At 23.1% G+C, this 24,453-nt stretch overlaps 1 protein-coding gene across 2 annotated transcripts in view; it reads right to left on the bottom strand.

Moving 5' to 3' along the window:
• LOC129606053 (inactive dipeptidyl peptidase 10) overlaps positions 1 to 20,221 on the bottom strand; it is a 178,137-nt gene extending 157,916 nt beyond the window's left edge. For both annotated transcript variants that reach the window (XM_055516111.1, XM_055516113.1), the window contains exon 1: positions 19,847 to 20,221. The gene's annotated coding sequence lies outside the window, so the exon portion shown is untranslated. The remainder of the gene's footprint in view (positions 1 to 19,846) is intronic.
• Between the last annotated feature and the right edge of the window lie 4,232 nt (positions 20,222 to 24,453).

Below are 24,453 nucleotides of genomic sequence, written 5' to 3'. Positions count from 1 at the left end.
TTGAAAGGAACTTTTTCAATTTATTTATCTTTTATGGATTCATTATTTTGAATTTATTGAATTTTTATTTATTAATATCGTAGATACTGGGTATAAAAGTTTTATACATAATATTTATTATATTAAAAATGAAAATAACATGTAGTACACATATTCAATTTAAGATTAAATAACAATAATTCTTTAAAAGATATCAAGGATATAATATTGAGATTCAGAGATGAATAATATTTTAATATGAAATTTTCGAAACAAATATACAAACAAATAATTGTATGTGTTTGTGCATGTATATTGTATTGAAATGAAAGGAGACACGCTATAATAAAAAGCTCTGCTATACAATTTTAGTAATATTAAATATTTCATCAAAGTTGCATATCTTTAGGGGATTCTCAAATATTTTTTTTTAATATATTAAAAAAAAAGAGAATACAAATGAAAGTAGAGCTCGTCTTTTTTGATTTACAATAGCAATAATGTTATATTAATATATGTTATGTATAAAAGCTAATTTAAAGCATAATATTTAAATTATAAAAGTTTTTATGTTCGCCATTAATAAAGAACGAAGAATAATAATACAACGATTTTGACACAACACTGATTTTGAAGATTCTTTCATCGAAATTTAGATCGTTTTACTAGGTAGTAGTTCATTTTCCATATTTCGAATTTAAATGTTTTGGATTCTTCAGCTACATTTCTATAAAATGATAGCTAAATCCTAATTTAAATATAAGAAGTTCATCTATCGGAATCCGTAGTATTCAAGTCAATTTAGTATCTCAAATTATATAAGTAGCAAATATAACAAACAACTATCGAATTTCAGCATTTCTAAAATATAAAATTCATATTATATATTTTATGGAAATTGTAATGAAATTCCAATAAAAAGAGAGCTTAAGAGACTACCAACTCAGAAAAAATTTTAATTATAAATTTCATTGAATATCATGAACTATTATATTTTACTTGTATTTAAATTCAATTCCACATAGATTTGTTATACATAAAAAAACAAAAACTAGGATATGTAGATACCTTTAACATTTAAATATAATCAGAATATTTCATTAAGTATACATACTGCTGCATATGTACATACAAAACTATTTAAAAATTAAAATAATATTTGAAAAATAAAATAATTTTATTCAAATAACAATATGATTTTAATTAACTTCTAGTAAAATCTCATTTTGATAATTTATAATTTAAATAATTTATTATTAAATTCAATTTAGTTCAATAAATAAAAAATTTGAAATGAATTTTTAAAAATATTTTTGTTTAATTATTAAATATTTAAATTATAATTTAAGTATTTATAAATGATAAATATTGAACTTTATGACAAAATAGATTCAAATTATTGTTGATTGTTATATTGTTGAATTCATTATTAATTCACTCATAGTTTTGTATAATTATCCTTTTCTATATTTTAAAATTAAAAAAGGGAGAGTAAAATAAATATTGAGACTATAAAATAATGAAGACCGTGATGATGTTCAGTGATTCAACCACTAAAATTATATAATATAAGAGTACGTAGTATAATTATACTTAATAAATTTTCTAAAATCTTCAGCAAAAAGGGATTAATTAAATATTATCATTTTGATTTTAGACAACAATTTACAATATAGTTAAAGTCAGTGTTTAATAATTATGTCTTCATAACAACGAGGCTCAGTCCGACCCACTTCTGACTTATTTCGCGCCCTATGTGGTTTCCAAAATGTGCACCTCCCAATTATAAAAAAATTATATAAAATTAATTTTTTATGGCCTCTTACATTTGTAATCATTTAACATTATTCTAAGTTTAAATTATTTGTTTTTTTTTTTGTTATTAATTAATACTATGTATATATTTTATTGTTACTTACTGCATTTAGATTAATGGTAAATTCAAATACCTAAATTGACATTAAAAATAAATAAACCAGTAAGAATAATAAACCGATTAATGTGCAACTTACATTTTATTATGTGTATTCATATTTTAAATATAATTTAGAATCATTCTTTGAAGAATTACAGAATAAACAAACAACGTTCACTAAAAGTACAGTAAATACTTTGCATAACGTTTATTTTGGAATCGTAATGGTTTCTGAGATCAAAAATTGTAGAAAAAGAAACATTTTCATTTGAATTTAAACTTCAAAAGTAATTTTTAATAATTGCGTTACAAGCATTTTAATTGGTCTTTAATTTATTGCATTAACTATTATAAACTTCTAGTGGACAATTCAAATGGATAATTTTAAAAACTATGATCTTAAGGTCACTATACTTGCTTATATAAATTCAATCATTTCGCTCAATCATTTACTTGTTTATTTTATTAAAAATCTTTAAATTAAATCATAATTATTATTTTATTCATTTTTATTATAAATATTACATTGAGAAAAATTTTATCTACGCTAAATATTTTCTTAAAAACAATAGATAGAAACTATATCCAAAATCCCGACAACCACATTTTATAGCTCACATAAATGTATTTTCTACCCTTTTTTTTATAATTCAAAGCAGTTTTAAAAATGTACTGTTTTCAAATTAGTTCTCCTTTTGAGCCCTTTATGAAAAATAAATTAACCAGAGCTTCTGAAATAGCTAAATATCTTAAAAAAATTCTCAATGAGCTACAATAATTTTGTATATATTTCATAGTTAAATTCAAAGTATTTTTCAGGGAATTGAAAAATATTTATGGCCCAATTACAAATAAATTCTTTCTCATTTAGTAATGGTTTTATTTGAATATGAGAAACTTGTGTCTGCGAAAACATTCGATATTCATTTATATTTATATTATTATTCGATACTTATTTATATACCTTTATTACAACATTCATATATATCAAAATTTGATTATCAACGATATTACTATGCATTTTATCCCTTCTAGCTTAATTTTATCCATATAATTGAAATAAATATAGCTTTCTCGACTATAAGAAGTATTGGAATATGTTTATATCATATAAAGATAAAAATTATTTCTACTTTGAGCAAAAATATTACGAATTATCAAATATTTTATTTACAAAGCAGAAATATGATCTTCCAAATAGTTTATGTTCACTTTAGATATTCGTTTTTTTCAGTGTACAGAATATAGAATTCATATATTTTTAAAATACTCAAAATTCAATTATAATTTATATATGCATATAGACTCATCTATTTTGCATAATTTTAATAGTAATATTTTAAATAAATAAAAGCCTATAAGTAGGCAAAAGTTAAATTTTGCCTATTGTAACTGCATAGCTATAGCTACATATTTAAATATTATATAAAATAATAAAATCGAAAAAACCACTTTATATGTAAATTTTAAAGAAGTTTATTATATTTTATGTATTTAAATTATTTAATTTTAAAATGAAAAACAAATACACAAATTATCAAAATTTGACCTATAATATTTTCCTAAAGACATTTTAATATATCCTTAAGGAATATAAGTATAAATTCGTTAGTATTTGTAAATGTCATATAATATTATTGTATATATACACAAATTGACATTGTATGTGTGTATGTAAATTAGAAACTGACATAATCAAATAAATGATAATGGATCTGTTTTTGTTAAATTTTGTATACCATAGGTAGTTGTTTTTTTCTTTCTTATTTCGTGTAAATATTAATTTTGATGGCAAAATACGCAAATTATTTATAGCTTTGTTTATTTATAAAGGCATAAATTGAATGTCAAAACACACACTTCAAATTAATTTCAATTTTCTTAAAGGTTTTTTTTTTGTTCTGTTTTGTAAACCAAAGAGTCATTTTGTTTTACGAGCAAGTAAACAGAAATTTTTAAGAAAATTACTTTTGTTTTGTACTTTAAATTGGACATTCAATGAGGAAAAACCATTATTACGGTGTTTATGTGCAGGTGCCTTAAATAAGTATAGGCTGCAAGCTTTTCTTTTTTTTACAATAATGTCAATGAGAAAGGAAATTTTGAAAAGAATAAATCAAAAGTGAAGTTTCCGTTCCTATTTATTAAATTTAGTGCTTTAAATTTTCATTTTGGTTTCAAATTTCTCTAAAAAAGGATAAAATTTACATTATCTGCTTACGGGTTCAAAAACCATCATCTGCTTACTCCTCAGAATCATTCAAGGATCACAACACTTCCATTTAAGTATACCATTACACTATAAATTTTCCATGACCAATACGAAGGTACTTGTCCAGGACCAATAAATATTAGTTATACCCGCGCTAATGAGTAGTTGTAAGAATCGAATCATTTATACCACTTAATAGTGTTCTTTTTTCAATTATTTCATTAACTGAATCAAATATAATAATTATGTGCAAGGTTGTATAACAGCTACTATTTTGTGAAGCTGCCTTGGATTTCAAATAAATAACTTTAACATTAATTTTTCACAAGAATAACTAACTGACTAACCAAGAATATAGTTCTATTTCTAAATTAATTATTTTGTCATTTTACAAACGAAATGGTTAATATTTTATATTACTCCATATTTATAAATTTTAAGAGCTATAAATTTAATCTATTTTTAAAATTTATTCAAAATGTTTTACATTATAATTTTAGACACTTAATTTTGAAAAAATAAGTTAAACTTCGAGAATATAACATAAATTTATGAGCATTATCAGATGCTGAATAAGATGTTGAAGAAATTATGCATGAAATTGCAATTTACAAAATTCAAAATTGTTGCAAAATAACTTTTCTTTTTTAAAATTCCTTCCTATAATGTTGTAGTGAATTTTAGGAAAATTTTCATATTTATTTCTTTAAATTTTTTATACGTATGTAAAGTACACATGTACATAATATGGAATTTTAATATCTTTTTTAGGTTTGTGGTCTTTCCCTAATTTAAATTTATAATATATTTTAAAATTATTATTATAAGCTTTATGATGCATATAAAAATGTCATAATATTCCATATATAATAATAAATTATCCATTAAAATATACAAGGACTTTTCAGTTATTATGTATATATCCTTCTTATATTCTTTATTTTTTAATATTTACGTACATGGCAGAAAACCAAGCGAAAAAATAATATGGAAAAAGGAAAACCAACAAAAAAAAATAAATAAATAAATAAAGCTCTGAAAACTGAAAATGTCTGCATGCATAATTTTAATATTTACATTTATTGTGGTAGTATTTAGGCACATTGTATAGTATAAAGAATAAAATTAATGTACAAAAGTAAGCTCACTTAACAGTGTTTCACAAAGTATAGGAGATAAATTGTAAGAAATTTCGTATAGCTTTTTTATGCGGCCAGGATTAAGCCACAATGAATGTAATTGCATAAGCAGCTATAATAGCACTCATGAAATTTCTTTATTAATATGGTAAGAAATAATTACGAGTAAAACCCCTAATAATAGCTGTTAAATTTTATAGCTACAAATAATTAAATTTGATAGATATTTAGCTAAATGAAAATTCCATCAGCAATAAGCTAATTTAGAAAACTTTGATTGAGGGATAAGTAATATTGTAAGATTTAGAGTATACAAAGCAAGGAACATTGTTCTACAAAAATTTTCTCAATTAAATCAACTTTACTAAATAAATTGAAAAGCACTGTTTCACCAATACCATAAAAGCTTTCATTTACGTACTATCTATGTGTATAATATGTAAGCATGTTATTCAGGAAATAAACAATAAATTTTCTTTTAGGTTTATTTATAACTACTCATATAAAGGAATAAAATTTGTAAATGTGTGTGTATGTATGTCGGATGTATTTTAATAAACTCGCAGTTATTACAAATTTATATACAAATAAATAAATATGTATATTTATATTTTTATGTATCTAGAGTAGTTTACCTTTTTTATAGTACATTGTTATTAGATGGAAATAATATTTTTCTTCTTAACGTTAATATCCTTATATTATATCCTTTTTTCTTCTGGATATTTTATCATATATAAATTATTTCCTTTATTTTGTTTTTCATGTTTTCTTTACCTTTATTTTACCTTTAAAAATAATTTTTTATAACGACTCAATGACTATATAATGAAAATATAGTTTTAAGAAAAATGTATGTTTTTTAAATTATGAATTTCTTTAAAATAAGAAATTTGTTTTAAAGTTAAAGCTGAAAGATATTAAGGTAAAAGAAAAGAAATTTAATTAAAGTAAGTAAAATTTAAAAAAACCTTTTGATATACGACAGGATATTTTTACTTTGAGCTGAAATATAGACGTATGTGGTTTACAGTTGTCATTTTTGATATAATGCGCAACATGAACGCTTAATTTAATTTTCATCAGCAATCAGGAATAAATGTAAGCCAATAAAATATATTCAGTTTTTAGCAACTACTTATTAGTTTAACTTTATCCGTCCGCCTATCCGTTCGTGGACATGTTTACGTTTGGTGATAGAGAACTGAGTTATAATATACATATATATAGGTCTTTAGCAGAAACTTTTTTCTGTAGAAGAAAATTTTTATCTACCTCCCCACCTCTCAAGTTATCGCTTCTTGAAATTTGTAAAATTTGAATTTTTCTCATCTTATATTTCCGAAACTGCTAGACTTTTCAAATTTCAATAAATGCAGAAAGCTAAGGTTAATGTAATGCCATTAAAAAATATAATTATTTCTCTTAATTTACGCAATTAACCCTTAAAATCGAGCATTATATTACCGCTTCTTTAAATTTTGTTTCGCTTTATTTCAAAAACAGCACAAATTATTATTGATCCTGAATTTATGCAATTCTTAAAATAGTTTTGTATCTGAGGGAAAATAATTTTCATAGTATTGCAAAAGGCTACATTACAAAACATTGGTTTGACCCAATTTTATTTTCTTTGTAATGTGGTTCCAGCTTTAACTTATTTTGATTTTCTTGTTTACTACCACATTTAGGTATTAGCTGTCTCAAATTAAATTTGTCGAAATCAAAATAGACGAATTAAATTTAAATTTATTATGTGAAGTTCTTCTACAATTTCTTAAAATTTTACTGTGTTTTTAAATTATTAATAATGAAATTTTTTTTTTTCGAAATTGTTGTGCCAAATATTTTAAAGTTTTTTAATGTACTCGAAGCTTTTTTTATAACTCATTTTACCATTTTAAAAGAAAAACGCTTAAAATCACGTTTGTTCTATTCTAAAAATTCGAGTAAAAATATTGTGGGAGAATTTTAATATATTCTCAGATGTATTGGCTCTATGGTAGGAAAATGGTTGAAACTGAAAAAATTGATTAATTACCGCTTGCATTAAGCAAGAACAATTTCGAAATTGTGTTTACTTCCATTACAAAATTTTGAAAAACATTTCGAAGAAATGAAAACCCTTTTAAGCATACAAAAAAAATTTCTCATATCCATAGCAGAGAGTCTGTTCAATATCTATGAGCACACAAATACAAAGTAATCCAAACTTGATGAATTTTTTTTTACCCATTTTTTTTTAATACAGTAAATACACATTTCACTATACATTAAGTAAACCAAAAAAAAAATAATTAATTAATTAACAAACTACAAATATTTATAAAGGAAAAGAAAATACGACAAGTTGATGAGAAGTTGATCCCCCCAATATTAATCTTTATACTTCTTTGTTTTTTATTACTTTTTTCACTTAAATTGATTAAAATTTATTCACTATTTTCTTTACTTATTTCCTCTACTTATTTGCATTACTTATTTGATCTTATACAAATATATAGAATGCCAACATAATTATAAAATTAAATAACAAGATGAAATCGAATTTAATTTTAATAAAATTAAAAATAAATAAATGAATTAAGTAAATAAAATATATATGTAATATAATATGTAATTATTATTATTAAATAAATTTTATTAATTGCTTAAAAGAAATGAGAGAAAACATTAAAAAAAAAATTCAGCAGTAGCTCAGATTAAAATTATTAATATTACGTAAATTAAATTAAATACCCCTATAAATATGCAATTAAGCGTTTTAATTAAAATACATAATTTTACTTTATTAGTTTATTTTTATTTAATTATAAATAAATTTTTAAAAGCAAGGATATAATTTCAAAAATATTAATAATTATTTTATTAGGCCAATTAAAAAATATCATTATATTTGAGTAAAATATTAATAATAGAATATTTTGGGAAATTAAGAGTAATACAATCATAGTAAAATTATTTTTATATTAAATTTTTAATTAATTAAAAAAAAAACTTGTATGTTAAAGCCATCATTTTATTAAAAAAATATTGAAAAATTTGAAGAATATTAAGCAGAAAAATTATTTGCAATTTACCTCATAAATATCATAGCTTACTCGTCTTTTCAATCTTCGATTTGAACGACGCTAAAATTTTAGTAGTATAGAAAGAGAAGAAAAATATAGTTTTTATTTTATAGTTGAAAAAAAAAAAAAAGTGGTAATTTTCAAGATGATACAACAACAACAGCAACAATGATAAAAAAATTTTACAAAAAAATTTTTATTGCTGAAAAAAAGACAACTACAACAAGAGATTCACACATCTTATTGAAGGCATTTTTTTTTAATTTTCAATACGATTACGGACATTAAATTTTTTTTTTTGTATAGTTCCAAAAATATCATTATTTTCTTTTTCGTTTTTAATTTTAATATAGGAGGTTTCAAAATTATTCTTGTTCGTAGTTGTGATTTGTAATAGGTCTGTTTTGAGATTAAAGGTCTGATCGTCTATCTTGCTATTTTACTCTGCAAACGAGAAGAAAGTGATTAACTATTATATTATATTTGCATAATTTGATTTTTGAGTCAGAAGAATTCTTCGGTATTGCGTATCTCGTTTTCTTCTAAAAAAAAGTGAGATACATAATAAGGCTGTAAACTCACTCATTATATTTTTTATACTCCATAAGGAAATTTACCAAATTAATGGTTTTCCAATTGGATTCCATTAAAGTATTCAATATATAGCATGCTGAATTAATTGATATTTGACGAAAACTGTTTGATATTTTCAGAAAAAATTAATTTTGTAAAAAATTTTGAAATATAAAAGTATTTTTCTAAAAGTTTTAAAAGTGTTTTATGCCTGCATTCCCTTTGAATGTATTCAACAAATTTTTAAATTAGCCAACTAATATAAGATATTAACTTTTTAAATTTTAAACAAAATTGAACCACGATATAATCAATTGATACATAAAAACAATATTTGACACCAAGTCGAATCTTGGAGCAAGTCTCATTTGAAGTCCACATATTTTTTTATATATTCAGTCTTTTTAGTTTGAAACATCCCATATAAAAAAATTTAATAGAGTAAAAAATTACAGAGCGGGACTATTTAGATGATTTAAAAAAAAAATATCAAAAATAATTTTAAATTAATATAATTATTCACCACATTTTAATTATTTTAACATTTATGAAAACAACAACAATATTTTTCTTAACATCCATCGGAAAATCACATTTTAATAGAAAGCCCATAATTAAAGCTTCAATTGCATATTTTTATGTTTTTTTTATTATACTTAAAATTCACTTAATTTTATTTAAAATAAAAAAATATTTTATAATGCCATAGAATAGAATATACAACAGAAGAAATTTCAATGTGTTCTCTTCTATTGCTTTTATCTCTATGGCAATAAATAAAGCGAACCGCAAAACAAAATGGAAAGAAAACTCAAAATCTTTGCTGAAAAATTGCAATTTTAAAATTAAAACGCTGCTTTTATAGATTTGCACGAATAAAAACCAACACACATACAATAATATAGAAGAAGAAAAATATGAGAAGCAAAAAAATTTTATAAAAATTTTTAAATCTAAAATTTTAACAAAAATTTCTCTTTAAAGTTCCCAAATCAAAAAAAATACTTATTTTACTAAATTTTACTAAATTTTAATATGCTTGTATATTAAAATTTTAATAGATTGTGCACTAAAATCCTCAAAAATTTTATAAAATTTTCAGTCTATAGTTAAGTAGTATCCTTGTAACAGTTGAATCATTTCTGTCACATTTTTATTTTCATCAAAAGGGGACTTAATTAAATTGAGCACAGTACTGTAAGTTAATTAATTATAACATTATTACTTATTAAAATTTGTACTCAATAATTATATTACATAATATACAGACTTTGATTACAGAAATATACATAATATAAAGTACTTTATATAAAATGATTTTGCATATAATCGATATTAATAATGAATAAATTAAAATAAATGGAAAATTTTATATGAAATTTACTTTGATCCTATATAGTTTACGTTATACTGCTATCTTTGGATATATTGTAAGAGTTATCAAAATTAAAGTTTTTTTTTTTTTAAAATAAGGGAACACGTTCTATATCTGTGCATTTTTTCAGAATAATAAGTACTCTCATAGAGGATGCAGAAGATCTTAAAAATATGAAAATTATGCTATGTAATAATGGGAAGATATTTTTGTTAATTTTAATAAAAATTAAAGAATTTCAAAAAATAATGAGAAAAATTATTTAAGCTTGCCTTTCAGTGGTTTTCTGAATGAACTTCGTAAATATCAACAATAAAGCATTCAAATATTTTCAGTTTACAAAATAGTATCTCACCCGCTAAAATATTAATGGGTTTAGGGGTAAGTGACAAAGGAAATAAATTCGCTATATATTTCAAAAACCAATAATAAAAATTGACAAAAATGTTAAAGCAAAATCATAAAGTGCCTTGGACGAATGTTATTTTTTAATTATAAGGATAATATTGTTAAAAAATGGCAACTACTACGGAATTTCAAGAATATACGTTTTAAAATTTTATTTTATTATTTTAAATGAAATCTAAATTTAACCTTAATGTGAAAATCCAGAGAAAACTTCAGCAAAACTCTCTAAGTTTATGTCAAGTAAAGACCGATGCTTCTCTATGTGTATGAATTTTAAAAATTTCAATTTTGCGAAAAATTTTGCAATTTAAATTTCACTTTAATTTGCTGCTTTGTTAGTATGATTTTTCTTTTGATTGAAAAAAAAGAAAATTTTAATAAAAAATTGTTGATTTAAATTCCAATAATTTTGGCATTTTGTACTTTAATGAAGAAAATTGGGAAAATTTCTTTAAAAAATTTTTTAATATTTCAATTACTAAGCTATTTATTTCTCATTTTAATATAAAAAAAATAATTATTTACAAAATTTTCCATTTATTTTCAACAAAAATATTTTCTTTGAAAGTTTTTTGTTTTTCTTTTTATTGAATTTCAATATTTTATTGAAGCTATCTAGTATGAAGTTTTTAAATTCACAAATTATTGAAAAATTTTCCAATATACTTCTATAATCTCATTTTGAGTGGTGCTTAAGTGTTTTTTTATTAAAATGGAGTTTCAAAACAAGACTTACTAATTAATCAATAAATTTTTTATTTAAAATGAAAGCCAACGCCAACAGGTATGCAATATTTTGTAAGTTAATTTGATTTTCGTTTATGCTTGTTGAAAATGGTTTATGCAATACAAATGAAAAAACGGCATTTGTAGTTGGTTTTATAATTCAATTAAAGATTTTGAGTAAAAATTTATTTATTTTCAAAATGAACAAATTAGATTCATATATAGTACATAATTACAAACCCAATCTAATTATATTGAAATTAAGACTTGAATACTGAAAAAACAAAATTTATTAGCTTCCATTCATTCTACTGTAAATAACACTAATATGATTTCATAGATCAAATTTCAACAGAAGATAAATTAAAGCTATTAAGAATCTAAATTTGTAACAAAATAAGAAAACTTCCGAGCTCAAAATATACTCTCTTTGTATATTCGTCCTCATTATTTTCACAAATATTACAATGTTCAACTTATGTCGTAGTTAAATTGACTACCGGAGCAGCTTATTTTTACTAAATATTGAAATCATAGTAATCGCCCCAAATTTTAAATATCATAAAAGTAAACTATACCGAGACGGAATGGAACAAAATCGATACTTTTAATAAAATCAACAAAAAATTTTTTTAGCTTTCTAAATTTAAAGAAGCACTGTAATTTGTTTTTTTGAGTACCATTTGTTTTAAATTCAAGAGTACCTCGTACTAATTGTGATAAACTAAATTTTGTATGAACGAGAACACTAGAATTAACAAGAGTCTGGCCCATGAAGACAAAAATACATTAAAATTAAGCTGATTACTTTTAAACATATCCTTTTTTTTTTTGTTATTTTTAACATTTTGTTTCGTTTTTCGTAAAAAAATTCGTAGATTTTTTCCCTTTTAATTCAAAAAAATCTTTTATATAAAAAACATTCCATGTATTTCGAAAATTCTTCAATTTTACGTCGTTTTTTTTTATTTTTCCTTTGAAGAGCGAACCTTCTCTTTATATTTCATGTATGAAATATAATTATAAAATTATTTTTACCAACTGTGCCGCATATAATAAGAAAGGTATTGTAATGGTATAAAATTTCACATGCTGACTTCTCCATGAAAATGGCCAATCCCAAATATCCCAAAAGAGCGACGCAACTATTCGTAGAGACTCTTGATCTGTTTGTCTATCGACTTTGTTCTTCCTTTCACAAAAATTTCTAAGAAGTATATATTATAAGTAAATTAATTAGCACCTTACTGAGTTTCTTAAAGATTTAAAACAAATTCGTATAATACTGCACTTTTGCTGTAATCTGGTGGATTAATTTTTAGTTAAAATAATTGTAATCTATAGGAGGAAAATAAATATTTTGAAATTCGTTTATTGATTACGTGCTGACCACATTAAATTTTTTTCTATAGAGTTCGGGGTATACGTTAATGCAATATTGTTAAAAAGATATGAATTTTCTGTTCTTTTTTTTTGTTATTATTTTTCATCTATGTTCTTTTAATTTTTTTTGTTTAATTATAGAGCAAAAATAATTATGCAAGTCAAGGTAAAAAATATGAAAATTGCTTTCAATTTTCACTATACGTACACAATATATGCATATACGGTCTCATATAACTTTAAATAGTTTTGATTTCCTGTACCTACATAGATTGGATTTACTTGATGTTTTTGTTTATAGTACCTTGACAAAAAAAAATTCAAGAACAAAAAAATAAACAAAGAAATAATACAAGAATTTCCATATATGCAATTATTTACAAAGGATAATAAAAGCGACATAAAAAAAAACAAACACAAGTTCCTCTTTAAGGACAATACGACGTAATATAAATGTCATATTAAATTTAAATTTCAGATATGTTGGATAGGATTTGGATTGCATGTATGTATACCATAATATGAATATGAAAAATCCACATATTTATAAACTACACATAGGGAAAAATATTTCAGGAAAAAGAGGGTTAAATATTATTATAGAGAACTAGATATATTCAAAAGAGAGCCTATGTACGTGTGTTTATGCATAGCATGCATATTATCATAAATTTTTTCTTTTTAGGTCGCTTGTATTAAATTTTCTAAACATATTCACACATGCATATACGAAATCAGCTTTTTCCGTAAACACATGTAGGCTTAATTTTCCTAATTTACCATAAAAAAGGAAAACAAAAGTATAAAACGAGAAAAAAAAATATGATATTGTAAATGTACACGTAATGAATAGAAAAAACAAAACAAAAAAAAATTTCAAGGACATCATGAAAAATTGAGGTCTCTTTTATATTTCCTTATGAACATTTTTAATTGTTTGTCATAAAATGACTGAAGAATTACTTGTTTTGTTTTAATTTTTCACATGTGAATACACACATATACGTTTTATGCTTTCTGTGTCTATAAAGAATTTTTAAGTTTTTAAGTATTAAATGCGGAGTTTATGTAAGTAGCTTTTTGTATTTTATGCGTTAAATTAAGATTTTATTTTTGCGTATATAATTAAAAAAAAATTATATAAGTATAGGTTTTGTATTTATAAAAGTCAAAAACAAAAACAGGAAGAAGAAGCAGGAAATTGTGTTTAATATTACATTAGAATAATGAAGTTATTAACATTGGGTTTACCATAATATTTTGTTAAGAATTTAATAAGGAAAAAATTTTTTTAATTAAATGAAATGCCATTTTTAAAAAAGCTGGTATTAGAAACAATTAAAACATACTTTGGTTAAACTTAAGTAATTAACTTTATATTTTGTATTCTACTACACAATTATGCTGAATAATTAGAAGTTAATGAGTACTTGAAATCTCTAAATATCATTCTCGTCTTTGAAATAAATTAAAATTAAAAATTTCAAGATATTGAGATTAAAATTATAGTACTAGAATGTTGTAAATATCACGTTCTTGGTATTTTTTGACTTGGTTTCTAATAAATATACGGGACCCAGAAATTATTTAGTGTAAAACATTTTCTAATCGAAAATTATTCAATGATCTTTTATAGTAGCTTATACGCAAAAGAGTAAATTTTATAGTTGTTGTGATTTGTGCCCCTGAAATTTTTTCTTATATTTTTTATCATATAACATTTTGCATTTACAATAAATTTCAAATTTTAATTTGTCTCAAAACTTACATTTGCTAACTCTAAATGATCAATTAATATACGACTCATGTTATCGTAAAATCTCATTAATTAACTCATCGGTAAAGGCACTACTTCGGTTTTTTACTTATAGAGTGAAAAAAAAACGTAATTCAAGAGAGGAAGATAAGTGTTATACGAAGTATGTGTCTCAATTTTTTTATATAAATTCGCGTTCACCTACAATGTTATAAAAAATTCTGTAATTTTAGAGCGATGAGAAAAATATATTGAAAAGAAAGAAGAGAAATCCAATTAGCTAAAAAGAGAAAATTATAAAATTCTAAGAATGAGATTTCTAAACGCATGTTTAGTTTCTTCCTCCCTGTCTGATTAAAAAAAATGAGTTTTTAAAATTAAAGCCTTTTTTGAGAAAATTTCTTAATTTCAATGAAAATTTTGTATTTTTCATTACTTCAAACAATTCAAGTCTTTGAATTATCTACCTTTCCTTTAAATAAAAATATTAATAAAACTTTATTACGTAAAAATTTTGAAAAATTTTTTTTTGAAATCCCAATGGTCTTTATAAAAGTTTTTTTATAGAGAAATCAAAAGGTTTTTCTTTAAAGGTCAAAAATAATTTTTTCTCTCAATTAATTTGGCAATATTAACCTTTTTCTATTAATTTTTCTTTTTCAATGAATGTGTTTTCTTAGGTGATCCTAAATAAACTAGAGTTGAGTAGAAATAAGTATTATAAATATTAAACGAAAATCTCATAAATAAAGACCAAAAAATAAATACATCCAATCTATACAAGGACATTGTGTTTTATTTTTTTCTGTTTTATTTTTTTATTTCCTTTTATCTCCTTCCTACATTTCTATATTATTATACTCGTAGAGGATTTATATATACGAATAATGTATTAATAAAAATCAGAACCTTATTATTATTATCTCAAAGGAATTGTGTATAGATATAGAAAATTCAATGTAATATTCTAGGATCATGAAATTAATATACAATAATAGCAATATGCTTGTGAGAGAGAAAAAAACCAAATGAAAAAATGTATTATAAGGGTGCATACATATACACACGTACACTTGTACAATATTTTACCATTTTTTTTGCCTCAAATTCCCAATACAATATAAATGATAACACGCAATATACCATTTTTATATTAAAAATTTCATCCGATCTATAATATATTTGCGGTCTTCACACATGTTAAATAGATATTATATGTGAAAATAATTTTTATTTCTTTTCCTCCCATTTTTCCTCATTTAAAATCAATTCTCAAATAATTCTCAATTGTAAATTTTATTTTGAAAATAAAAGCCACTGTTTTCAGTTTTGTTTTTATTACTTAATTTAAGTTTTATTAAAATAAATTAAATTTGTATACCTCGCATATGCCATGAAATTTTAATTAATGAAAAAAAGAATTTAATAGACTTCATACAATATGTAGAATGACAATTACAAATTGCTATAGTAGAATCAGTGCCGTATTCCCAATTGAATTGAATTATAAATTAAATTAAAAAAATTGTGCTGTCGTTGTATTAATGAAAATCCGTTAGAACAAGTGGTCTAATAAATCCGTATTTATTAATTTATGAGTTATTTAATCATACGCTTTGTAATAATTACTGGTTCATTTATGCTATGATTAAAACTATTGAAAACGCGACAGGCAAACTTAATATTAAGAAGAGTTTGTTTCTAAATCTTGGTTTCTAAATTAAGGTAAATTTTACTTTGAAAACTTTATAAACTAATTAATTACTACTATGGTTGTATTTAGTACACTTTTAACCATAATCGGAATATTTTCGCAATAACGTGGTTCCTTTTAATGTGTGTTGTTTTTTTATTTTACAGCATTTCTGAGCCCACAAATAGTACGACCTTTTAAGAAGGATCAAACTGGCATAAGCAATAACAGGACCACATATAACAATACTTGAAGCTTGGAACTACATAAATATTGCAATTAATACTGAATGACTTTATTATGTAATTAAACAAAATATGACCGTACCTCGGAATTTCTCTTATTCAGATTCAAATGCATATTTGAATCTGAAATATTTGAATTCAAATGCATTTTGAATCTGCATATTTCAAACAAAATTTTTAATATCAAGAATCTATTTATAAATTTTTAAATACCTATAGGATCAACTTTCAAATTTTTCAGGAATTTTTCCGTGGTACGCATAAGCACGATACTAGCGTAAATACTATTTTAAACTAATTTAAAAAAATAAAGCTATTTTATTTAATTAAAAGCAATTCGACCAGAATATAGTATCGTTATAATTTAATAGAATTTTTATAAGGAAAATAATTCAATCTAATACATCTAAATTAGGGCCTCTAACAGACATGCAATTTTAAACTCGTTGCCCGTACATCTATAAGAAACTAAACTATTGCATCAATTCAAATCGATTGGGTTAACTAAAAATTGCAATCTTATTCTTTAATTGCATGCGATCATACAGTTGCATGTGTGCGCACTTGAATATAAACCTATGGAATTCAAATAGGCAATCAATCAGTTGCAAATCTAAAAATTGCATGTCTATCTTAGCCCTAAGAGTATACATAAGTAAAAAATGCCGCCTATTCTGAAAAACCACTAAGTGATACTAAATCTCCAAATTATTTTATAATTAAAAATTATATGCCCTAGTCTACAATAAGATGAGACGATATGGTAAGGGGGTTAATACTACGTATTAATATAATTACTTATTAAACAATTCTTATACAACTATACCATAAAAAAAAAATTATAATTTTCCTCTTAAGTTGTTTATAATCTAAAACTATAGTAATTACTTCTTAAATTTAATGAGTTTTTTTTTCTTATTTTATATTAAGCGAAGCAAAAAATAAATAAGCAAAAATCAAATTTCTTATTCTGGAAGCAAAATCTTAATTTTATCCTAATTATAGGCAATAAAAATATTTTATTATAATAAAATTTTCATTTCTATCTATTTATGCAATGATTGTTGCGTAATTAAAAAATATTTTTTTTTTTACGATTTTTTAATAATTAATTAATGTTATAGCAAATTAATAAAAAAAATTTGTACTTGACTTTCTAAATGTGCTATTATGTGTATGTGTGAGTGTAACAATTAAAAATATAATAGTGTTAAAAAAAATGTGTTATAATTTTTTGTGATGCGTTTTGATATTTCAAAGGCATTATTGCTTTTTTTTTTTAATTATTGTGAAGCATTTTGAATTGAAAGAAAATTGTAATATAGTGGAAATAAAATTAGAAAAAGAAATATTAAAAAAATTTTTGATTATTTTTATTAATAAAGTGTAATAAAAAAAATATGTGAAAATATTTGTAAATGTATTTATATATTATATACTCATATATATTATGTATGCTTTAGAAAAAATTATTGAAGTATTTTGTATAAAAAAAAAAATTATTCATTCTCTTATGAACAGAGCGTTTCGGAATTTAATCATATTTTTGACTTGTTCAATTCTTTTAAATTAAAAACTTGTTTTTTGGATTAAAAAATTTAATTTTAAAAAAAAATACCAAAATAAATTCCAATAAGCTTCTTTACATTTTGTATTCTATTAGCTCAGCATTCTATTCCATTCCTCTCTAATGACCCTCTCGCTTTCTCGTTTACAATACTTTAAAATTTATAATTTATTACAAAAACATATTTTTAGGAGACATGTTATTGATTTCAAAATTATTATAAGAAAGAGGAAGAACAGAAAAATATTAAAACAATAACGGTAAAAGAATGAAAGTGTAAACGGGTCTAAAATTTAGTTTTCCACGCTTCATAAGCATTTCATGATATTGACATTATTTTAATTTGTTCAACAATTTTTATATCACTACTAAGATATTATATAAAATTATTAATAAAATATTTTTCAATTTAGTATTTCTCACCATCCTATTATAATTGAATATTTCATTCCAACATTATTATACAATGTGGAATATTCTAAAGTAAATTAGATTTTCGTAAATATTTAAAAAAATTTTTTAAATATTAAAATTTTTAATTATTAATAAATTTTTAATAATTTAAAATTATTAATTTATTAATTAATTTTTAATTATTTAAAAATTTTTTATAAATATTTAAAAATCACTTTAGAAAATTTTAATTAATATTTTTGTCTATATTTTAATTTATTTTGTCAGTGTTAAACTGAATGAAATAGCTGTTATAGTTTTAATATTTAATTGTCAAATACATTTCTATAAGGTCCTATATATGTGAATTCCTATGTGGCTATGTGTGTTATATAGAAAAAGATTTATAATATTCCAATTTATTACAAATTTTAAATTATTATAAAAATAGCTTCATAATATTCAATTTCTATACACATATACATATAATTCCCAAATTACATACATTGGACAGCTACATATAATAATAATTTTCGCCATAATTTTAACCAATATTTCTTTTAGTGTAGAAAAGAATTAAACTTCAAATATGTAGTTTAATGTAAGAAAACAGTATAGAATTTTCAAATTGCACATGCAAATGAAATTATATGCTAGATTTGTATTATTCAGCAGAAGGCACAAGAACCTCTTTTTGTAAGTCAAAAGATAATTATTTATTATTAATAATAATAAAATATAAAATTATTCACTGTAAGGTTTAAATTTTGAATAGTTTTAATTAATAGTCTTCACTCAATTAATAAGGTTCTGGTCACCACATTAATGGTCAAGTGCCAAAATGAAAGAATGTTGCCATATACCAATATATTATTACAACATGAAACTGATATACATATGCATATATGGGTATGTGTATCAAAAATGGTTATGAGAAGATATAGATTAGTATATTACATTGTATTTTATGATAAGAATTTATGATGAAGTTACCTGTAGAATTTTCATAAAAATAAATGGGGCTTAAGTTAACTATGTTAACTAGTCTTTGTTTAATAACTTGGATTTCAAATTTGAATTCAAAATTGGAAAGTAATTTAATAATTCGTGTACGTTGTTCTTTTTATACACTGTTTCATTTCTCAGCAGACGAATTATAGCTAGTTAAAATATTAATTTATATTTTATTTGCCTAACTTCAATTTATTATAAAATTACTTAAAAGGTATTAGAATGAAAGCATTTTCAGCAATTACTTTAAAATTTTACAAATTAATTTTAAAATTATCAAATATATAAAATGCTCATGACTATTTCCGAAACACTCTGTTTTTTCAATTAATAAATATTTATTTTATTAAAAATTGTAAAAAATAATAAAAATATTTTTTACTTTCGTATTTACCATAACTATTTTTGTTGTTTTTTTCTCTTAAATTTTGAATTTGAAAATCGCGATGCTGGCTATAAATTTGACGGTTGTGCACAGGTTGTTATTTTTTTTTTTTAATTTATTTTAATTGAATTTTTTCCACACTTTTCCAAAATAATAAAATGATTTATTAATTTTTAATAAATTATTTAATTCTTAAAATAAATTTTCAATTTTACACTTTTGAACTTTAATTTTTAGTTTATTTAATTTTTTTTTATTTTCTTTTTTTTTCAAATAAAATTTTTTATTTATTTTTCCACTCTTGAAAATTATTAAGAGACTAATTGATTATTGATTTTTGTTTTTACCACTGATTTTATTCGAATATTCAATTTGATGGCTGTATTTTTTTTTTTTGTTTTTTTTTTTCTTTTTACTATTTTGTAACCTAAAAATAGAAAAATTGAATTTTGTTTAATTCTTTTTTTTTTTGTGTATTTTAATATAAAAATACATGAAAAGCATACATATAAAGTCCCGAAAAAAATGTTCTTGAATACAGTAACCCCTCCATATAGTGCGTTTTTCGGTTCATAGCCTATTACCGTGTTTCTGAACGCGTTATTGAAACAATCTTTGAAGTTTGGACTGCAAACTGCTTTATAGTGGAGTTGGAGCTAAATTATTGTAACGAAATCATTGAAACTTTTCGTATAAGAGCTATAGAGAACTCAGGAAGTATCTTCTTTCTAGTGAAATAGTTGCGTTCCATCAACTCGTTTCAAAGCATGCCAAAATTTTGTTCTTCATTATGGAGGCAGATAAATGAAAATTTGGCTTATTCGTATCAGAAAATATCTCACTTCTCAATGAGATTCATAAAAAAATGTTTATGAACTTTTTTATAAAAATATTCTTTATTTTATGAAAATTTAATCTAAAAAGCATTTTGTTTCAAGTAGAGACTCGTACAAACAAATTGATTTTACTGGTGGGCCACGTGCAAAACAAAAAACCAATGCTCTACTATATCTAAACAAAATTCATATCGCAAATTTCTATTAGAACAAAGATTATTTACCAAAGAAATATGCTTTTGTAAATTTTTTTATTTCAGTGGAAACTACCTAAATGTGTGATTTTAAAGAAATACGCGATCAAATTTACAAAAAACGAAAAGCCTTAAAATTTTTCGGCATAATGTTAAAATCCAAATGACGTGTAAGTATTATACGAAGACCACAGGGCTGAAGCACATCGTAGAACGACTGTATTTCATTTGTTTTTCTTATGTGTGAGATTTTTATTTGAAAAAATTATTTTGATTCGATTTACATATTTTCGTATATAAAAATTTCATTGACTGTTGAAATGAAAATGTCAATCCAAAAAAATATTTGATCTAAAAAAAAAAGATTTTTTTTGTTTATAGCTGGGTTCAAAAGTAAATTTGAAATCAAAGATCTTTTATAATTTTTACCGACCGTATTGTGTAAACAATAGGTAGGTTATGTGATGGCAACAAATTTTGCATATCGAGTTTTCGGTGGGAATGCACTTCTCCATAGTAGGGAAGTGTAAATAAACTATTTTTAGCAACCTGTCGGTCTGTCGGTCTGTCGGTCTGTCGGTCTGTCGGTCCGTCCGTCTGTCGGTCTGTGTGTGCACGCGTGTATCTCAAGTTCGGCTGAACCGATTTTGATGAAATTTTATATGTAAGTTTGTTTCCACCATGGCACGGATTGATCAACTTTTGGTATATATCAGGCCTCGGGAACTGCACTTTTTAGCGGTCCTGTTTTACATTTTTGAACATTTTGAAGAAAGTATTCAACCGATTTACTTGAAATTTTATATATAAGCTTTTCTCGATCATACGCAAAAATTCCTAACTTTTGGAAGAAATCAGGCACCAGCAACTGGGCGTTTACTACGGGCCAAATATACATTTTTGTGTATATAAAGAGAAATAATTAACCGATTTCATTGAAATTTAATATATAAATTCCTCATATTAAAGCAATGAACATATAACTTTTTTGGAAAGATCAGGGCTCGAGAACTGATTTGCGGGCCGATTTTACATTTTTCACCATATCCACAGAACAAATTGATGGAATTTCTTGAAATTTGATATTTGAGTTCTGGTTGTTACCCAAACTAACTGGCGAGCATTTCAGGGAATTCGGGTAGTACAAAGCGAAACTCTACTAAGAGCCAAATTTACATTTTTCTAAGTATGTTAACTATAAGCTTACTAATGTCCTAAAAATTGGAACGAAGTATTTAACAGACATTTTTATAATATTCTGTAACACTTTCATTTAACTAGACAATACACAATGCGGTCGGTTATGTGCTGACCACATCAGATTTTTTTTTTTTAATTTTCAATAATTTTGAAATTTTTTATATGAGTTCTAAATTTCTATAAAGTACCCATGTTAATTGAAAAAATTCAGTGTAGATTTATTAATAATTCCATATGTCTTTTAAAATAACAAACTTGAATAAATTCTTAAAATTTCATTTTATTTATAGTTCATACTCTCCTGTTTTTTGTAATATTGTATAATTTCCAGATTGACTACTTGAAGAAATTTCCTAAATAATTTGGAATCAGGCTATAATTCTAAAGAAAAAGGATTTGTAGAACAAGGGATTTATGCTTGCAATATTGCACATTACGAAAACTCCAGCCCCATTGTTTTATTAATAGCTAAATTTCAACAATCTGGGATCTAGCTCTGCTTGTGCATTTTCAGGTAAGTAATAATTTAAACTAAATTGCAAATTTGTTATTTTTAATTTTAAATAGGAAATTTTACAATTTCAGGCAAATTTATTAAACATTTCAATGAATTATTTTTATAAAATTAATAAATTTTTAAAGCTTTCAGGAATCTCATTTCGAAAAGTACCTGAATAATAACTTGACGGTTAACTAAATGATTTGCATTATAAACCATCTTGTATGTCATCGAAATCTAAATTAAATAGGGCATTTTTGTTTTTTATTTTGAAGGACTTCTCAAATTGGATGGATTTCAGAGGCCCATATAGTAATTTTATTTTAATCCTTAAGGAGAGGGACTGTAGTAAGAAGAATTTTCAAATATTAATTTCAACTAAATGCTTTGTTAGCTCTTATAAGTCACCATAAAAATAATTGTAGTTTTGTATAACAGTAAACTAAAATTTAAATAAAATTTAATAAGCAAGAACTTGCATTCTAAATAAAGTTTCCAAATTTAATTTCCAAAACAATTTATCAAATTTCCTCAATAATTAATTAATTCTATTTTATTATAATTTAAATGAACGTACATAAAATACGGAGTCGGAAAACCCTTTAAAAAGAAACACACTATGTTTGAAAAAAAAATAATAACAGAAATAAAAAACAAAAAAAGAAGTACAAAAAAAGTTAAGAATGTTTTTTTTCTTTTGTTTCCTTTTCATTTTCTAATCATCCTAATTAAATAGTATCCTTTAAAAGTGGAAAAAAACACTGAACAAAGTGGAATAGAAAATTTGTTTTTTTTTTATTGTTTTCTTCCCAAAATTAAATTTTTTTCTAAACTCACTTTAACGGCCAAGCTCCTCTTCTCTCCACTCGCAATTCAAATTATCAAAAAAATAAAAGGAATTCTATAAATTCATTAAGGCGTCTGAAAAATTCAAAAACAAAAAAGAAAGAAAATCTCAGTTTTATCATTTTCTATACGACAACAAAACAAAGAAAAAATGAAAGTCTAAAAAAGGATATCACGTTTTCTGATAAATTAGTAAACAATTTACATCAAACAGGAATAACAACAACAACAAAAAAAAGTGAAAAATAAAATATCCTTTCATACTTGAATTTTATTATCTTAAAATAGAAAATGGCAAAAACAAATTTATATTTCGTTCGTTTTTTCCTTCATTTCTTTCAAGAACATGGAAGACTTTTCCTTTTTAAAATTCTCCTTTTCAATTTCTTTATTTTTCCCGTCTTTTTTTCCTTATTTCTTAATATATTTGTACATATTATGTATATGTATGTATGTGTGTATAGAAAAATTCTATATTATTATTATTATAAAATCTAAGTCGAAAAACTTTCAAGGACATTTTTATTATTTAAGTGCTTCGGTATGCTTTTTGTAATTAATCTAAATTACTATAATGTCCTTGATATTTTATTTGTAAAATAGTCGACAAATAATAGGTGGTTCAGTAAGATTTTCATAGAATAAACTATTTTTTGTGATATTTAAATTTTAACCATATTGAGTCCATTTTAAATTTTATTCTTTTGGTTGCATTCTTTCACTTTATTAGTAATATTGTGCTTAAAATTTCCAACCAATTTTCTTGTTACTTCTTATTTTGTAGAGAAAACCTTAGATATAAACTGAAAATATTTAAAAATCAATTTAAAATATTAAGAAAAATTTACATTTCTGGATTAAGTTTTGAAAAATTATACGAATCCAAAATAGAGGGTGTCCGCTGAATCCAAGATCTTTTCTAATGTTTAATTATACTCTGCAGCTTTAGTTATTCTTTTCAGCTCTCAAATTTCTTATATTTTCAAAATTTGATTAACAAAAGTTTAAGTCCTATAATATTTGTATATAGGTAGCAAAAACTCTAAC

The sequence above is a fragment of the Condylostylus longicornis genome, unplaced genomic scaffold (genome assembly GCF_029603195.1).
Source record: "Condylostylus longicornis isolate FDR11 unplaced genomic scaffold, ASM2960319v2 ptg000017l, whole genome shotgun sequence".
In the NCBI taxonomy this organism is placed as follows: Eukaryota; Metazoa; Arthropoda; class Insecta; order Diptera; family Dolichopodidae; genus Condylostylus; species Condylostylus longicornis.
This window is presented reverse-complemented; position numbering and strand designations above follow the sequence as displayed.